General features: G+C 46.1%; 1 protein-coding gene across 1 annotated transcript in view; it reads right to left on the bottom strand.

The window, feature by feature from the left end:
• COLGALT2 (collagen beta(1-O)galactosyltransferase 2) overlaps positions 1-18,836 on the bottom strand; it is a 46,713-nt gene extending 27,877 nt beyond the window's left edge. Inside the window, exon 1 of the mRNA XM_058808556.1 lies at positions 18,657-18,836. The gene's annotated coding sequence lies outside the window, so the exon portion shown is untranslated. The remainder of the gene's footprint in view (positions 1-18,656) is intronic.
• Between the last annotated feature and the right edge of the window lie 339 nt (positions 18,837-19,175).

Here is a 19,175-nt window from a genome sequence, read left to right as displayed (position 1 = left end):
GAGCTCCAGACTTGCCTTGCACAGGCAAAAGCAGTTACAACAATTTAAGCTTCTTTTTTTCACTGCTTTTCAGGGAAACTCTTTCCACCACAAGGATCTGCAATGCTCCCACCAGGAATGGATAATACAGAACACAGACCAGCCCAAGCCCAGTTAGGCAGGGTAATTCCATCCCTGCCCCTAGAGCCCTCAGGGTGTGTTGTACCAGCTATCTTACTAACCAATGTTGCCCGGAGTTGTGGCAGCCCCATCCCTGAAAGCGTCCAAGGCCAGGCTGGATAGGGCTTGGAGAAACCTGGGATCACAGGTGTCCCTGCCCATGACAGGGGCTGGGACTGGATGGGCTTAAAGGTCAACTCAAACCCTTCTGTGATTCTGTGATTACAGAAGCAAAGTCAGCGAGACTTTTTCCAAAGGAATTCAACCTCAGGGTAGCTTGAGAGCAGTAGTTTTCAAACTGTGATCAACAGATGTCTGCGAAGTATTTCTAGTTTGCTTGTGAAAGGTAATAAAAAAAAAATCTATCACACCCAAGTTAAAGTTTGCTATGCTGCACAGGAAAAACATGTTGGGTTTACGCTCAGCTGATGGAATACCATTCCCCTTTCAGTGCTGCTGGAAGGGTCAGAGCCAAACCCTCCCCAGGACCCAGACTGCCTGCTAAAACCTCACTGTGTGATCCCCAGTACTGTCTCAGCAGGCAGCACAATGGGCTGTCTGTGCACCCAGAAACTCATGGAGCTTTAGACACTAAGAATAACTTCAGTTTATTCTTACAGAGCAAGATAACAGGGCCAAGGCTGGCACAGGCACATCATAAACACTGCTGCTCTCCTCAGCCGGCTGTGAATTACTGGCTGCTTGCAGGAAATCTGGGCAACACAAGGATGATAAAATCCTAGGTGTTTATAACATGTAGTACAGACACAGAGGAATAGGAACAGAAGTAAATTTCTTGACTATTTCTTCTACAGCTTCTGTACAAGCAAGTCAGTTACCTTTGGGATGAAAATTGTTAGCACAGAATCTGCTTTCAAAATACAGTCAGGAGGTACAGCAAAAAAAGTCAACCATGGAGCTGTAACAAAAGGTTCTCGAGGAGAAGAGCTGCCCTGTTTTACATCTTGTATCTCCCAAGGGACCCAGGCACTGCCCCAGATCACAGCAAGCCTGCAGGCAGGCTGGCCTTCCTCCTGCTGCTGGAGCACCTCCTCTTCTGAGCCCCAGGGCTGTCCCAAGGGGCAGCCAACCCCTCTGCTGCACAGGGGCTTTCCAACATGATCCCCTGGGGTGGTTAATTCAGCACCACAGGACAAGAATCACAGAAAGAACCTCTGGAGGTCATCGTGCCCCCCTTCCCCTAGCAGGGCCACCAAGAGCAGACGGCTCAGAGTCATGTCTGACTCAAAATCATGTTGGCTTTTGAATTCTTCCAAGGATGGAGACTACTTTCTCTAGTGACCAGTGACAGGACATGGGAAAATAGAGTGAAGCTGCACCACAGGGGTGTCACTGGAACAGGCTCCCCAGGGAAGTCATGTCACCAACCCTGTCCGAGTTCAAGGAGGTTCTCAGTGAAGGTCTTTGTCATGCAGTTTAGTTTTAGGTAACACTGAGGAGCAAGGAGTGGGACTCCATGACCCTTATGGGTCTCTTCCAGCTCAAGATATTCTTTAATTCCATTCCGTAATTGTGTTTCTGCAGGGATCAGTCAAGTCTGCAGGCAAGGGCAAGGTTATCCTCACTTTTACAGCCAGACCACTGTGACCATTAAGTCTTTTCCAATCTTAAAGATTCTATGATTCAAAGTTTTGCCTAGAGCACAGCATGAGGCGAGGCAAGGAGTGGTACTGATCTGTCCATGGCCAGCCCAAGAGCAAAGACACAAGAACATGCTGCTAGAAACCAGGAGAAATCCTGGTCCAAGAGCTCCAGGTGAATGCTGGGGAGAGCACAGCTCCACAGCTCAGACATGGATCCTCACCTCCAACACAGCTTCCAGGTGCCATCTTACAGGATGGCAAGTCACACCACAGCCAGTGAGAGATCTGCATTATTGATCCCACTGAACACTGTCACCTGCTGAGGCTCCTTCTTAAGTCACTCAGGTGTGTGGCTAAGTGCAAAGCCATAGAATTCCTAAATGGTTTGGGCTGGAAAGGGCCTTAAAGCCAATCCAGTGCCACACCCTGCCATGGGCAGGGACACCTTCCACTATCCCAGGTTGCTTCAAGCCCCGTCTACCCTGGCCTTTCAAGAATTCACAGAGCTAACACCTCTCTCCAGCAAAGGAGAATTTCTGCTTTACAAACGCTTCTCAATCTGGCCCACAGTATCAAAAACTTCAAAACACAGCAGCAAAAGTTAGCCATATAGCAGATGCCCCTGGAAATAGAGGCATTAACTCCACCCATACTCTCTCCAAGTTCATCCAAAGATATGCAAGGTGCTGCAGCTGGTGGGAGCCACCTGAAGGAAGCTAATATTGTCCACAAAACACATATCCCAGGATGCTGCTGCCTGCCATATGGTCAGGAAATGAAAGGAGACGATGAGTGCAGGTCAGGACAATCTGTCTTTAAGTCAAGGCATATGCACTAGCTTTGCAGTTTGCATTAATATTAAAAAGAACCATACAGAAAAGGCAATGCAAGAAAAGTAAAAATAAATAAATCAAATGTTCAGCATGGTTCCAACTGGTTTGTCACTGCCTCTGAATGATAAAATGGCAAATGGCTGCTGAGCTGTCACCTCTACAGAAGGGAAGAGGTTTTCCCAATTCACAGGACAACCACAGGAGGAGACACTTTGGGAGGCAGGCTGACATTCTGGTGGAGCACACCTACAAAAAGAGCAGGAGAAAGACTTTGGACAAGGGCCTGGAGTGACAGGACTCAGGAAATGGCTTCCCACTGCCAGAGGGAAGGGACAGATGGGATATTGGGAAGAATTGTGAGGGTGCTGAGGCCCTGGCACAGGGTGCCCAGAGAAGCTGTGGCTGCCCCTGGATCCCTGGAAGTGTCACAGGCCGGGCTGGAGAGGCCATAGAGAAACCTGGGACAGTGGAAAGTGTCCCTGTCTGCGGCAGGGGATGGGACTGGATGAGCTTTATGGTCACTTTCTGTGATCTTAAACAATACTGTATTCAGCAGCCAGGCTTTAGGGACTGATTCATGCTCCCTTAGTGGACCTAAATAACTCAGACCCTGCTTGCAAGCACTTCAATGCCTGCAGGAAGCTCAGGCTCTTCACCCCATCCCGTCTTCACTGCATTATCAAACTGAGTTTGGTGTTTGAGGCCTGACCCTCCCTCTGTGTCCATCTAGCAAGGAATTTGCAGCCCCTCCTCTTCATCACTGCACGAAGCACGGCCCCCCCACCACCCAAGCAGGCAGAGGCTGTGCAAGGCACCAGACAGGGTGATGCCCAGGGTGCAGTTTGTTCCACTTGTCACACTCCACAGAGTGGCACTGCCAGAGGATAAAGCACCTGAGTTAGTCACAGACTCAGAAATGTCAGATTTTTGTCTTTTCAAGGATCATCAGAGCTTCAGAGAACACCCACGAAAAGTAACCCAGACAGAAATCCAAAACTCATTTAACCTCCCATAACCTGGGATCAAGGAAGCAGCAACAAAAAAGCAGAACTGAAGTGCCAACACTGGAGATCTGACCAGCTCTTCCCTCTCAGAATCAGCAATTTAATAACCTGACCAAAGCACCATCCCTGAGAACCCACAAGACACACCCACAATACAGAGTATTTAACAACATCAGACACGACATTTCCCCTGCTCCACTGCAAATTCACAGCACACAAACACAGCAGGTTTCATTACTCTCTCCCTGGCACAGGCTTCCCTTGGCATAAAGGAATTTAAGCCAAACTTTGCTTTCACCAACACTAAACTAACACTTACAGTCATCAGTGAGTTATTTTAGAGTTAGACTTTGCTGAAGCCAGCATGGAACTTGAGACTTCATAATTTTGGCCCAATTTTCCTTAAGTAGCCAGTTCCCCTGGAAAACAGGTTCTCTGAATTGCATGGAATGGTACACTGCTTGAAAATAAATGGATTACATCATATTTGCTGGCAAATGCCTGAAAATGTTTTATACATAATTAAGAGAATAGAAAAACAACTACTGCAGCCAAGCAGGGAAAAATATATTCAACCTTTACAGATGAAGTAGGGAGTTTTCCTGGATGTAATTTTGTCCATCCCATTTCCGATGAAGAAACAGCTGAAAAGGTGACAACCTCATATGCTGACAGGATTCTGAATAAGGGGAGAGGGAAAACACAACAAACACCATTCTGCTAGGATGAAATAATGAATTCATCAACTAAAATCTTCTGAAGTTTCTCCTGACAGATTTTACAGTGTTCCTGCTTTGAATGGCTGGGTGTGCCCATCTGCAATGTACCCCTGGGAATGGGTGATGTGAATCACAGAGGTCAGAGGCCATGCCCAAAACCCACAGCAAGGGTCTCAACCCTGCACTGAGGCAGCACTGTAGCTTCATTTTGCAGAGAGAGAAACAAAAGCAAAAAGATTAATGGATTTTCCCAAGTCACCAAAAAAAGGAGTGGGTGTCAGGGCTGGGAATAATAAAATAAGCTAACATTCCTTCCAAAATATACACTGAAATAAATGTCAGATATTCAGCTTTTGTAGAGCACTTGACTTAGTGCATTCACAGAGTACTTGTCAGACTAGTGATAAATTTGTGGCCAATATCAAGAACAACTTTTCCTCTGCGTTGCTTTTAAGAAACTCTCACAAACTCACAGACAAAATCTCTCTTCCCATCCAAGTATTTTGCCTCCAGCACTGAAAAAAAAACCACTCTGGGTTTTTTGATGTGAAGTCCCTGATTTTTAGGGTTTAGAGTTTTAAAGCAGTGAAATACTAGTACTGGAGAGAAGAAAAAAAATTAAAAACTAAGTATTTCTACTTTAAATTCCAAATACTTTGGGCTTGCTAAAATTTCTGGATCTGAATCTCTTCCATTTGTGATCTCATGTTTCACTCAGGGATACAGAAACTCACAGGGCCTCTCCTATGGACACACATGTGCTGCACACATGGCTGCTGTGGGGTCAGCACACAGGACACACTACAGATGCCAGGCTCAGAACACACTGTCTATTGGAAAAGACTGACTGGACTCAGAATGATGGAAAACTGGTGCTGTGCTGATGGCTGACTTAATGCTAAAGAGAAGACAAAGAAAACAGTGAGGTCTTAACCCTAATCTTGTAAGCTAAAGGCTCTGCAGCCCTCTGTAAATAATGCTGCACATTTCCCATCCCCAGCTAAGGAAACTGGATCATGGAATCAGAGGTACACTTGGTGGATGGGATTGCTTCTTCTGCACACCACAACATCACAATTCTCCCTTCTGCTGGTCTGTTCTCTTTGTGTGGATTTCAGGAGCAGTCACTGGAGAGGGAGGGAGTGCCAGGGAGCATCCACTGAACCAGGCAAATCTCTGGGAGAGCCAAGCACTGAAGGCTGCATCAGCAAGTGAGGTGTAGAGAAGAATGCAAGTGCACAGTTTATATCTTAAAGGTTTAATCCTGACCACAAATGCACAGTTTGAGGATAGGTAGTTTTTTCCCCCATCACTGGATGTAAGTAAAGAGAGGAAATGGGCTTTTAGTAGCCAGTTCCTAGGAAATTGGGTAACTGGAAGCCCTGAAAAATGCACATGTGCCTTTATTCTGCAGAGCATGGCTCCTAACCACACTGTTTTCCAACGGGAAAGATTCCCATCTTAGCTCTCCCCATGCCAGGGGATGAAGTGCATGAGATAAAGCTCATTCCAGCCCCAGCAGGTGTTGGACTTGTCTGGTCCCTCAGGGGACAGGGACATGTCAGGGACATGCTCTGGCCCAGGAGCCTCACACGCATCGCAGCACTTGTCCAGCAGCATTCCCAGGCCTGGACATCTCAGCTCCCTGGGGCTCTCAGGCAATTGCAAAGGCTGGAAAACTGAATTTTTGGAATACCTCAGCACAAGGCATTGCTGTGGGAGGAATGAAAGAGCAGAGAATGTCCACCTTCAAGGAACTCACAGTCCCTCTGCTGAGCATGCAGGAATCCAGTCCCAGGCTCTCCCTTTCCAAGGGTAAACACCATCCTAACCCCAACCCCAGCACTGCACAGGGAATAGCAGATAACATGCCACAACTTCTTAGATACTAGAAAATATGCACCCACAGATAAAATAACATGACTGTCTTTGAAGGCTTTGGGGTTTACACAGAGATGTGAGGTACCAGCAGATAAATTGAAACCTAATGGCTTGCTTTATTTGCTGAAGCTATCAAGTTTCTTGGGAGTTGTGTTCAATAGATCATTTAATCTGATCTACTGCACAGTGAAGGCAAAGCATCAGCTAATGGTTCCATATGGAATTCAAAGATTTAGCATCACCTGCTTGACTCAAAAAAACCAACAAAACAAAACACCCACAAAAAAAGACCTCCCAAAAAACAACCCAAACCAAAAACTCACTGAAAAAAAAGCTCACCAAACCCCAACCCAAACAAAAAACCTCCCAGCACTTAAAAAAAAAATTTTCATCTGAAACCATCTCAGATCCTTCTTCTAAAGCCTTTCAAATAATTCCTCAATAGCTCCATCTCAAATCCATACAATAGCAGCAACTGATGTGCAACATCAGCTTGCAAGGGAACACCTGATATATCACAGAAATACCAGGCCACTAGAGGGATTCCTTAAATACATGAAATAAAGACAGTTCATGGAAAAACTGAGAGGCTGGTTCTGTCTCCTTTGAGAAATCATTCTGCTCTCAAACTTCTGCCAGTTTATCAGTGGCTGCAGTTGGGTGGAACTCTGTTTTTAAAGAGTTTCATTAACTGCTTCAGCTCATGCAACTCAGTATGAGATCTAATGAGCTGAAATCTAGGGTTTTGGGCAAGTATATTCTTAACTTCTATGCCAGCAGAGAACTGGAAGAAATATACCTCTGCTGGGTCAGCAGACCTGGAATAAATACATTTAGCTGAGGAAAGGCTGGAGGTTTGGTCCAGCTGTGTGTCCAAACTATTGGAACCAGATGTTTTCCTTAACCTCTGGGCTATCCCAATGGTGTCCCTGTAGTACCCAACAAGCCCCACACCTGCAGGAGCTACAGGAGCGTGGTCAGCTTTGCCAGGTGGGCAATTTGTGCTGGGAGATGTAACACACAGATCTCACTCTATTGGAGAGATAAAAGACTGAAGCACATTTCTCCTCATCAGATCTCTGTGGGACACTGGCTTTATTCTGGCTGTCACCTGTCATTCTGAGCCACATGCTCCATGAGCAACAAGTTCTGCACCTTGCAAAAGTGCAACAGAGCAAACCTGGAGGTGACTGAAGCTCTCCACAGGCAGAATCAACCAACATGAACTGCTGAGTGTAGAATATAAACTCTTGTTTAGGCCCAGCCTAGCCCTGAACACATATTCTTCCTCTTAAATCTGCATCACATCTACAAAGACTGGCTCAAAAAATCCAGATGGGAAGTTTGTAGGCATGGCTGCTGGAAGCACCACTGACAGCAGCTCAATTCCTGCTCTGTGAAACAGAGCTTCCTTCAAGGCTCAGGTATTAGCCAAAAAAACCTGGCAGCAGCCTTCGTTTGTATTAAGTCAGAGCAGAGTTCTGCCAGCAGACAGCCATGAGCTCACTAGTCTGAAAAGACATCTCATTGACAAGAGTTTTTGTGGAAGCAATAACTTGTTTGTGTGAGAAATAAAGGGAGAAGGGGGAGAGAGTGTATGTTAGGAGTGATAAAACATGTATCACAAACACACTCAGTAACTTAATTTCCATTTAAAATTCCATATGGTAATTTCCATTTAAATCCTGCTTCAAGTAAAAAAATTGAACTTAAAAGAAATCATAAATTAAGAGACAGTATTTAGCAACAGTGACATTTTCATATTCCAGTCACACACACTGAACTTATTTCAGACTGGTGTTTTGAAAAATGAGTGCAACCATAGTCTCTGACAGCCAAAGCCGGAGGAAGAAAATATTTGAGGAGGCAAAAGACCCAAAAGCAATTATTATTCTCTACCAACCAGTTTAGAGGAGGCTGGATAGGCTCCTCCAAACCCACGGAGCCCATCTCAGACAAATAAATGGAAACTCCATCCAGCTCTTGCTACTGAAGGAGCACATATCATCGGGAGCAAACACCGGCAGCATCCAGAGCCTGATTCATGGGAGTGAGTCAGGTCATGCTAAGGGAGTCAGACTGGGAAAAATGAGCACAGTGCTGCTGCTCTGTTGTTGCAGGAACTGGTTGTGCTAAACCAGATACAAATGGCACAGAGCACATGCAGTACCTGGTCCCTACCAGCAGCTGGCTTTTCTAAACCTCCAGGGCCTGAATAACCTGCTCATATCTCAGTCTACAGCAGCTTGGAGCTCCCAGCCCCAAACCTCACCTAAGCTGTCCTGTGTAGCAAAAGGGACAGAAAGGATTCATCTCTACCAACATCCCACTCCCATCTGAAAGTGCTGAAGGAGCTGGAGCCAAGCCAAAGTAGAGAAGCTGTGGAGTTCCAGGCACTGAAAGTGCAGAACTCTGGCTAAAGGACTGACAGAAACCCTCTGCACACACTGAGAGAGAAAAATGCCATCCAGCCAAAACACCAATCTGCTTCCCAACTCTGCCAGCACGCAGAATCCACCAGAAAATTAACATCTCCAAATCTTACTCCTCACTACAACCCTCTAAAGAACCCCAGCCCAATCCAGGGGCATCACAAGGCCATGTCAGACACTCCACTGTCAGCCCTTTTCTCCATCTGTAGGATCTGCAGAAGCGATTGAAACTCTCAAAGTCTTCCCACTCCCAAGCCCTAAGCTCCCTTTAATCCCTCGGGCAGCAAGGGATCCTGTCCATAACACAGGAGGTTATCCAACCTTGCTCCCTACTGACACCACTGCTCCTCCTGACTTTGTAAGCCTGTACAACCCACCAGTAAAACAGATCCTTGGATATTTAGATTTCCAAACCTGAAAGCTATTCCAGCTATTTCTCCCACTAGTAATTCTAGCCAACTGTAGCCAAGAATTAAGGAGCAATAAAATGCAGGCCAGTGGTTCCTGAAGACACTAGAACTCCTTTTAATCCTTCTGTTTACAGAAAAGAGAAAGAGCTTGCCTTTTACTGTTTTTCCAAAGTGAAAACATAAATCTTTACCCTAGTTATGCAGTTCCTATGCTAACATATATTTTAATGTCTTTTTTAAATTAAGATTTTCGTTAGTCTAGTGTAGTGACTTTTGCACATAACTGCTGTGCTTTTCACTGAACTGTAAATATTTTTGCCTTTGTCTTTATGAGTTATGGTGTTAATTACAAGTTCTGGTTAGACTAAAGGAATGTATTTGTTGTCTTCATGTAAGAAAAAGCATTTGCAAGAGTAAGAACACACCCTCAATGAACCACAAGGGAGGCTCCCAGCATGAAGGACACACTCTGGGACACCCCAAGGAAAAGGCAAAACAGCTCCCTGGAGCACTGCAGCCAAGCACAGAGCTCAGCACCTGCTCTGGAAACATGTCTCCATCTCACTCACACACTTTGTTTTTCTGGTTCTCTTTTTGATGCAAAGAGGGTGTAACATTCCTGCTTCCTCACAAGGACTGGGTATGACTGATGGACAGAGAAGAGTCTTGCTGCAAAGCTTCACTGGTCATGTTCCTCTTTGCCTCCTAGACACAAACTGTGGGGACAGAACAGACCTCTGGCAGCTTCTCCTGTCCAAAATCACATGTGCTAGCTGACATCTTCTTATGACTTGCCTGAAGCAGGCTTTTGGTTAGTTAATGATACAGCAGTCCAGCTACAGGACTTAAGTTCACTTGGCTGAAGTCTGTTAGGGAATAATTTACATGTTTGAGCTAAAAACCAGAGGAAAAAAAAATCAACCAACCAACCAACAGAAAAACCCAAAACCCCAACAAAGGGTTTGCATTTGTCAGAGTTTTAATCTGACAATTCACAATTAGCAGCTCAAAGTGGGAATGCTGGAAAACAGCCTTTTTCTCCAATCCTGAAAGGGTTTGGGTGAAAAGGATCCTTTAAATGTCACCCAGTCCAACCTCCCTGCAATGAAGAAAGAATCTTCAACCAGACCAGGTTGCTCAGAGCCCCATCCAACCCGACCTTGAATTTTCACAAGCACCTTATAAGAATGACTGAAAGTAGTGAGGAAATAACTAACAACCTCAAATTCTCATTCTAGCCCCACAGATACAACACAGCACCCATTTTAAGAGCAGATGCTGAGCTGCTAACTGAAGGTTCTGACCTGCTAGCTCGAGATAAGCACCTGCTATCAGCTTCAGGATATAAACTAACCCTTCACAGGTAATACAGCCTCACTGCTGCCACTGGGCAAAGTTCAAACCAGGCTGCAGCCACACATAACCTTTCCTGTGCAGAGAGATCAAAGTGCAAAACCGAGCAAGCAACCCTTTCAGAATCAAGGGAAGCCTGTGCTCTGTGTGAGGAAAGGAGAGGAAAAGCATAATTATAAATAATGTTTTCTTCCTTACAGGAAAAAATCTTTTAAGAAACAAAACAAAAATCCAACAAAAAAATTCCCTTCTGGAGCTGAAGTCTTACAAAACTAATGTGAAAAAGCTTAAATGAGGCCTACCATGGCATTGTAGTGCCACATGGACTCCCACCATCTTATGCTTCAGCATAAATTTAGATCTTCATGAGCTCCAGAGGGACAGCCTCAAAATCCTGCTCCAGATCAAGATCTGCTTATCTTTATAGCATGTGTGTAATTCCTATCAGTCCATCCATACAGAATGAAATAGCTGGAAAATCTCTTTATTCCATGTATTACAGCCACTCAGGCACCAGGGACGATACAAAGATCTCACCAACATCTATGTTTTAACAGACCCCTGAAAAAACAGCAAGGACAGACTTTGGTGAGGGCATATTCCCAAAACAACATTATCAGCTTTCATGCTCAGTTTTACCTGATTCTACAGTTAGTTACATGTTAGAAAGGAGAAAAAACACACTGGCTACTTAAACAGTTGGTCATAATGAAAGCAGCCTTCACTTCTGAGTAAGCTTTCACTTCCCAAAATGTCTAACAGCTACCTCAAATAAGCAACCACTTCTCCCAAAGAAATACAAGAAATTCTGCTTTATAGGCCATTAGCATAATTTCAGTCCTAGGCACTGAATTCAGCCTCTAGAACAAGATGTAGCTTTTTTTTAGCAGTGCCACATCATGTCAAGAGGAGGAACAATGTGTTATGTTGCAAAACTTTATCACAACCTAAGTGGTTCACCATAAAACTTTAATGACTGAACTCCATTTCAAAGTATATACCAGATCCATAGTCACATGGAAAAAGTTTTAAATCAAAATGCTGTTATTAGTCTCCCTGTCAACTTTTGCAGAATGAAAACTGGACTCATTTTACAGTAACAAAAGTGCTCTGGTCCAAAGACACCAGATATACAGACAAATGTATATGCCTACACACACAACAAAACTAATCACTTCATGCTTAAAACCTGGTTCAGGCACTGTATGAGGCAAATTGTACACAAAAAAAAAGGAACAAAGAATTGTATTTTTACTAATTATGAATTTATTAGCAGTGCCACATACCTCTATGAAGGAGCTGAGCATTCTACAGAAAAGGACAAAAAATCTATTTCATCAGACAACACCACAATTTTTTTGATTCCTATCTTTCTTTACCCTGAAATTTTGGTGCATGTGGGTCCCATTTAGCTGTAATCCACCCTTGGCCATAAGCACCATCAACATGCACAATGCTTGACCAAAATAAAGGAAATGAGATGCACAGAAACAGACTGCAATAATACCAAGTCTGAGACATCATGCCACAGGAAGGAAATTCCAGGTTCTGACAGACAGCACCCCACATCACCTCGGTCCTCTCTCCACCCTGCAGCCCAGATGAGCCGCCTGGGACGAGAGATGGCAGCAGTGCTGGGCCATGCTCTGCACACCATGTGCATCACAGACCTGGTTTCAGACAATCCTGACCCAGTGCAGGAAGATTTTTAGTCCCAGGGGACTCAAATAAATAATTGCAGGTATGTGATAATTCATGTAAGAGATCAAAAAAGCCCTTCCATCCCTGGCTCAGCACAAATCCCTGGTTTGGTCTCCTGAGGAAGGGCCCTGCCAAACCTCCCAGGGACTGACCCCTCTCCAGCTGCACTCAGACACCTGGGGTCCCTTCCTCAGCAATCTGATGGCAGTGACCAGGCAGCTTTCTGAGAAGATTATGAGATCCATTTAACAGAAAATGGGAAAAAAAAAGGAGAAAAAGTGGCTGGAACAACAGCCTTTGTCCCAAAGGTCTGCCACCCTCAGCCCACATGAATTTCCAGGATAGTCCTTGACAGTGACAGGCTGCCCAGAGATTGCAGGGTCCCCATCCCTGGAGACATCAAAAGCCTGAACTGAAACAGTGCTCTGCCTTCACCAGAGCTGGCTTTGGGAGCAGCCAGCCTTTGGAGGTGCATCCCAGCACTAACCAGCCCAGGAGATCCATGCATTAGCTCAGGTGGAGAAGCACTGGGGAAAGGGAGAGGGCTCTGTCCCTGTAACATGAAAATGACAGCAGGAATTGGGCAGGTTCCCCCTGATCAGACCAAACTGATCCCTACTCCCACACTCACCAGAAATGAGGAGCTGAAATAGCTGGTGTACAAGCAAAATTGACTTTTTTATTATTATTCTTAAATTTTTTTAGATTTTTTTCTTTGGGAGGGGGCAAATTAATAGGAGCACTCAACAGCCAATACTGGTTGCAGCTGGTCCTTGGACCCACAGCTGCCTCCCACCTTCCCCCCAGCTGAAGGAGGTTCAAAAGACAGGTCAGTGCACAACCTGGGCAGCCTGGACTGGACGAGGAATCCCAACCCTGCTGGAAAGACAAGTAACGGATGGAGTGGGATCCTGCCCTGGGCAGGAATGAACTAGATGAGTCCTTGAGGTCTTTTCATCCCTGCTTTGTACATATTAAAAGAGACAAAAAAAAGCTTGAAAGTTAGATCTTCCTGACCTTTGAAAATATCCAAAGGCTTATCACAAACAACAGCCTCTGCTACTGAACTCTGCCCGCTGTTTCTTTTGGGCAACAGATTATTTTATTGGATTCCAGCCTCTAAACCCACAGCCTGCACTACAAGGCACCAGGCAGCCCATGACACAAGGGACAGATACACAGATAACAGGGTAGACCCCTGTCTCAAAAGGTGGGTGCCAAAAGACAGCAGCCAAAATAAATAGCTGCATTTTCAGAGATACAGACCATGCAGAATTCAGGCATAAAAAAATGATTAAACAAACACACACAATGTACTATGCTCACTAGTGCCACAGAACTCCTACACATTTTAAAGCACCAGTTTTATGGTATTATCCCTGTACCTCTGGAGGGCTATTTATTCATTTTATGGTGATAACAAATTATTTTTGCCTTTTTTCTTTTATCCCAACATTCACACTGCTGTCTACTAGACCCCAATATAAAGTGTGGGACAAGATAGTTTTTAAATGTCATCAAAAAAACATCAGAATCTGGCAATTTGTGACCACAGCAGGGAAAAATAAAGAAACTCCTGCTACCCTGCACATTGCCATCACACAGCTCACGCCTCTTTTATGGCTTCTCTGCAGAACTGCACAGTTTTTAGCTGAAGAGTGGTTTGTGTCTTGCCATGCAGATCTCAGCAAGGCACAGCAGCAATTTTTGGCTTCCCTTCAAATGTTTCTACTGAGTAATTTCATGATGCCATTTGCTTCAGTTTGCCAAGACTGAGATGAGGGAGAGAAACCCAAAGGACAAAAAAAAAAAAAAAAGTGATTATGGCTATTGTGATCATGGGAACAGTACTTTAGCCTTCCCTGGTTTTCCATTTTTATGTAATCTTTCTACACCTTGGTGTTAAAATGACCTTGGCAAGGAAATATTTATAACTGACATTTCTTATTTCTGCTATCTCCAGTCTTGATAAATTCAACAATCTCATGTAGGTTACTTTACCCTTCTACCCCAATTTCCCCAGCTAGAAATTGGAAGTATTTACTCCTATTCTTTCTTTTGATGCAGTCATCCAAATGCAAGTTCTCTGCCACCAAGGCTGTCTGCAACATATTGCACAACAGGAACATCACCTTAATTGCAATTCCAAAGCTGTGCAAAGCCCATCTCACTCTTGCCCCCTCTTAATCTACGACTGTTATTAAAACTACATAATAAATAAATAAATTTAAAGTATCTACAAATACAAACAGTATTTGTATCTACAAAAGTATCTACAAAACCACTAAAATTCACTTGAAATTCACTAAATCCCATTAAAATTCACTTGAAAAAGTCAATTTCACTTGTACTTGGCTATGATGAGCCAAGTACAAGTGAAATTGACTTTTTCAAGTGAAAAGTCAGTTAATTTCTGAAACCTATGTTTTAATATTGCCAGATGGAAGTCACAGCACAGGTGAGCACGCCTGAAATGGATGCAAAACACCAGTGGACAGAAGCAGGAGAGGCAGAGCCAGCAGACTGGAATGTCAGCATTCCTAAGTGACCAATAATGACCATGAAGATTAAAGTGACCTCGTTGCTCAAATGGAGACAAGGACAGAAAACACACGGTGCTTGAAAGCCAACATTTCTCTGAGAGTAATAACAGCCATTAAAGTTTTAAATGATCCCTGCATCTCACTGGAGTTTTTTTCCCTTTATGTGGAATTTTTTCACGTTTGAAAAGTAAACCACAAAAGAATAAGAAAATGCTCAGATATCATCAGCTAGTTCCAGTCTAATAATACATAATTATGAAATACAATTATTACACTGATCTCATCAGCTTCTATTTTTGGCTTCAAGCGGTTCTTTTAAATTGAAACTATTTCCTCACTGGAGCTGTGTTACAGTACATCCACTCATCTCTCAGCTGGGATTTATCCCATCTTTCCACCTGGCTCACTATTGTTCACATTATCACTTCCGAAATGTAAGTATACTCTGATCCCCAAAGCAGATTTTCAAGCACAAAAGGACCTAATTACTGCTCCCAAGCACCAACTCATTTATGTAGGCATTCCATCCCCAGGTTACTAAGAGAGGAGAGAGCAGATGACCCACTAGGATGAAATTACAGCAACTTTCTTTGCTATACCATCACTTAATCTGAGACTAAGGAAAGTGAAAGGCAATGTGATAAACTGCTGAATACACAGACTTTTAAAAGGCTGTCTATTGCAGCCAAGACGAACCTTCCTGACAAGCAAACACTCCGTACCTGTAACTGACCAATCTCAAATAAACACTCAGCATTGATAAAGCTCAAAACAAAACCCCACAACCTCGCTCACTAAAAAAAAGAAGGCTGGGGCACACTGACACTGTAACTTCTGGGTCATTCTTGTCCAAGATACAGATCTCTTTCCCTCCCTTTGCAGTTCTCCAAACCCAGCACAAACAATACTGCACACTTTCCCTGCAAGTTTCCCAGCTGGGCTGGGAGCTCAGGGAGAAGCCCAGCCACACGAGCAGCACATCAGAAGAACCTTTGTGGCTATAAAAAGCTGCACTTACATCCCACAGCCAGGTTCCCTCTTCAGGTTCTCTCCTGTTGTGGCACTTGGGTCCCATAGTCAGGTTTTCTCTTTAGGCTCTCCTGTTGTGACACCTGAGCCCCACAGCCAGGTTTTCTCTGTAGGCTCTCTCCCATTGCGGCATTTGGGTCCCACAGCCACGTTTTCTCTGGAGGCTCTCTCCTGTTGTGGCACTTGAGTCCCACAGCCAGGTTTTCTCTTTAGGCACTTGGGTTCCACAGCCCAGTTTTCTCTTTAGGCCTCTCCTGCTGTGGGCCTCAGCCCATTTCCCTCAGCGCGGGGTATTTGGGCGCCCGGCGGGGACAGCTGTGACCCTTCCTCCTCCACAAGAAGGGACAGCTGCTCCCTTCAGCATTGCACCTCCATGGTGACATGGGACCAGATCATGTTCTGTGGCCAAAGCAGGAGGCTGCCATTCCCCCTGAAGCAGGAGGCTGCCATTCCCCCCGGCCTGGCTGGCTCCGAGGGCTCCCAGGCCACCGATGGCCAAGTCTGTCAGCAGGGCTAGCACAGAAACCTGAGCTGTCCCACAGAAATTCCCAGCTGAAGTCACAGCACAATCCTGGGATGACCCTGTCCCCGGCAAAGACAGCTGGGGTTAACACAGGCCAGGGAGCAGCTCGGATGCATTTCCTGATTCCCGGGAGGGAATCTCGAGGAGGGAAGGAAGGATTTAACTGCACAGCCATGGAGGGAAGGAAGGGTTTAACTGCACAGCCATGGCTCCTCCGTGCCAGCTGGCCCCAGACCAAACAGCCTGCAAGGCTCATTAGGAGCCGGCAGTCCTCCCGAAGCTGCCCACAATCACTTTCAGAATTAAGTCAAAATTAAGAGCAAAGGTAAGACTTTTGCTCAGTATCAGGGTAACAAAGCTTGGAATTAATTGATACAGACTACACAAAAGAAATTCAGTGTCTGCTTCAAATTCATTATCTCTTAACCCATCTTTACTGTCACTCACAAAGCTTCCCTCCTAGAAATCTGTCAGAGGAATCCACTGCTCAATTTCAGCCCTCCAGCTACACAGAGAGAGCATATGGGAGCTTGAGAGATGATTTATGGTTTCAGTTTTCATTCTCAAGATCTATGGTTGGGCATTTTAAAATGCTGACTTACTCAAGAAAACGCTGAAGTAGGATATAAGTGGCAATGGAAGAATGCAAGTCCATGACAAATATCACTCCCCTGCCCTCCTATCCCAGTAACACAGGGACACAGGTAAATCTTGGTATTCATCTGTTGAAAGGACTCTCTCTGAAACACAAGATGCTTCCAGAAATGGTCTGAATGGTTTTACTTGTTCTCAAGAGACTTTACAGGTATCATATGTGAGCTTGCTCTGAGTGGGTACTTTGTGTCCTGAACATTCTGGAAAAGCTCAAGTCTTATTGAGGAGCAGAACTAAACCTCTCCAAGGAACCACTGCCACCCCACAGGTACCTCTCACTCTCTGTGGCAACTCAGAGCATCCTCAGAACTTCTCTTCCAGCAGCTGTGACAATTTCAGTCGCTCTCATTTTATAAATCTTGACATTTTCATCAGCAGATTTTCCAGCTTAGCCATGCCTTGTATCTGTGTGCAATCCTCTTAAAAAGGGAGCGATTTCTTATAAGAACCTTAGCGTATTTTAAGCTAGGTTAAAAGTAAGTCCCCACAATACTTTCACACAATATTGCAGTGACCTTAAGTCTAGTGAGGATAATACAAGTAATGTACTAAAAAAGTTGTAGAGTTAACCAAATATCTGCAGGACTTAAAATCCCCCCACAAAACTTATTTGCACTTGTACAGCAAGAGGCATTTTGAGATGCGCTCTGCTTTGGTGATCAGGACTGCACCTACAACTCCCACAAGTTTTTATAAACACCAAGCTCAGCTGAATCACAGGCCATGTGGGGTCTGATAATATCTGCTTTTATACACATCTGCTATGAGGAAGTCTCAACTGGCAAAATTCCTGCTGTTACAAATGAATGAGGAGTCACAGATCTACACAGAGAGGAATGTGAATTTACCCACTGCCACACACCAGCTTGTGATTCCCCACCACACTTGTGTGGCACCCCGAATTTGGCCTGATAGCACAACTTGCTTTTTACACCTGCAACATGAAAAGAAGGGGAAAAAAAAAAATAAATAAAAAAGACAAAGATCCATGCACTGACGTATTGCAGAGCCCCGTACTTGGAGACAAATTACAGCCATGTTACTGAAGCATACACAGAAACATCTGTTTAATGACACTTCAGTGATGTGACTGGGGGGCAGGTCCTCCCCACGCCCCTTCAAAGTAAAACGAAACTTTGACTTTTTAAGTTCACCACAGACTTCAGCGAACTTTTGATCACGCTCTACAGAGAAAAAATAAACTCTGTTTGGGGTTCTTCCAAGCGATCCTGTTCCTCCCAACACTTATGTCAGGATGAAACATTATTTTTTTCCTTTGTCTCCTCGCAAAGGCAGATTGACCAGTTCCCAAACTGCTCCAATTCCTCCATCCCGACCCCTGTTTGACCGCCGCAGCTGCCCCCATGCTGCGATTTCTGAATACATCTTTTAATCCATCTTCCAGCCTCCAGCCTGGCAACAATGCTCCTTTCAATGCCCACCAGCACCTACCCAGCCCGCCGCTCCCCAGCCCTGGAACATCCCGAGCAGCTCCCACAAAGCCCGGGATTTACAGCCGGGAGCCGGCCCCACGCTCTCCGTGCCTGTGGATTTGGACACATGCTCCGGCGCTAAATGTGTTCCCAGGCTCCAGGCCAGCTCTGCTGGGATAACTCATCTCCCTGCGGCTCCCGGCGGAGACACCGCGCTGCCGACACGCGGGGGGACCGCGGAACGGGGGCCGAGCCCTCAGCTCTTCCCGGCCGCCACCGCATAGCTCCGGCTGCAGGGCTGGGCGCAGCCGCCGCCCCTCCGCGCTGCCCGGTCCCGCAGAGTCACCTCTCGCCTCCCCGGCCGTCCCCTGCCCTTACCAGAGCGCGATGCGGCTCTTGGGGTAGCTGAGCCTCTCGATGCAGCCCAGGACGTGCGGCAGCGTGTGCGCGGCGTTGCGGGCGAGGATGGCGAGCAGCACCGTGGGCTGCAGCAGCGGCGACTCGGGCAGCGCGGGCTGCTCGGGCCCCGGCGGCTCGGGCGGCTCGGGGGCGGCCCCGCAGCCGCGCAGCAGCGGCGGCAGCAGCAGCAGCAGCAGCGGCGCGCTCGCAGCCATGATGGGCGGGCGAGGGGCAGCCGCGGAGCCGCCGGCAGGCAGAGCACAGCGGGCTCCGGAGCAGGGAACGCGGGAGGAGGAGGGGCAGGCTCGGCACAGAGGAGGGAGAAGGGGAAGGAGGAGCCGAGCGGCGCCACCGCCCGCCCTGCCAGCCCCGCTTACCGCCCCCGGCACCGCCCGGACCCCGCGCTGCCGCCGCGACCCCAGATGAGAGCCGGTGCCCACCCGGGAGGCTGCGGTCAGCGCAGCCCCCGCCGTAAAAGCTGCAAAGCCCGCATTTCTC

The sequence above is a fragment of the Ammospiza caudacuta genome, chromosome 7 (assembly GCF_027887145.1).
Source record: "Ammospiza caudacuta isolate bAmmCau1 chromosome 7, bAmmCau1.pri, whole genome shotgun sequence".
In the NCBI taxonomy this organism is placed as follows: Eukaryota; Metazoa; Chordata; class Aves; order Passeriformes; family Passerellidae; genus Ammospiza; species Ammospiza caudacuta.
The sequence above is the reverse complement of the archived record's forward strand: the minus strand, read 5'-3'. Positions and strand labels throughout refer to the sequence as shown.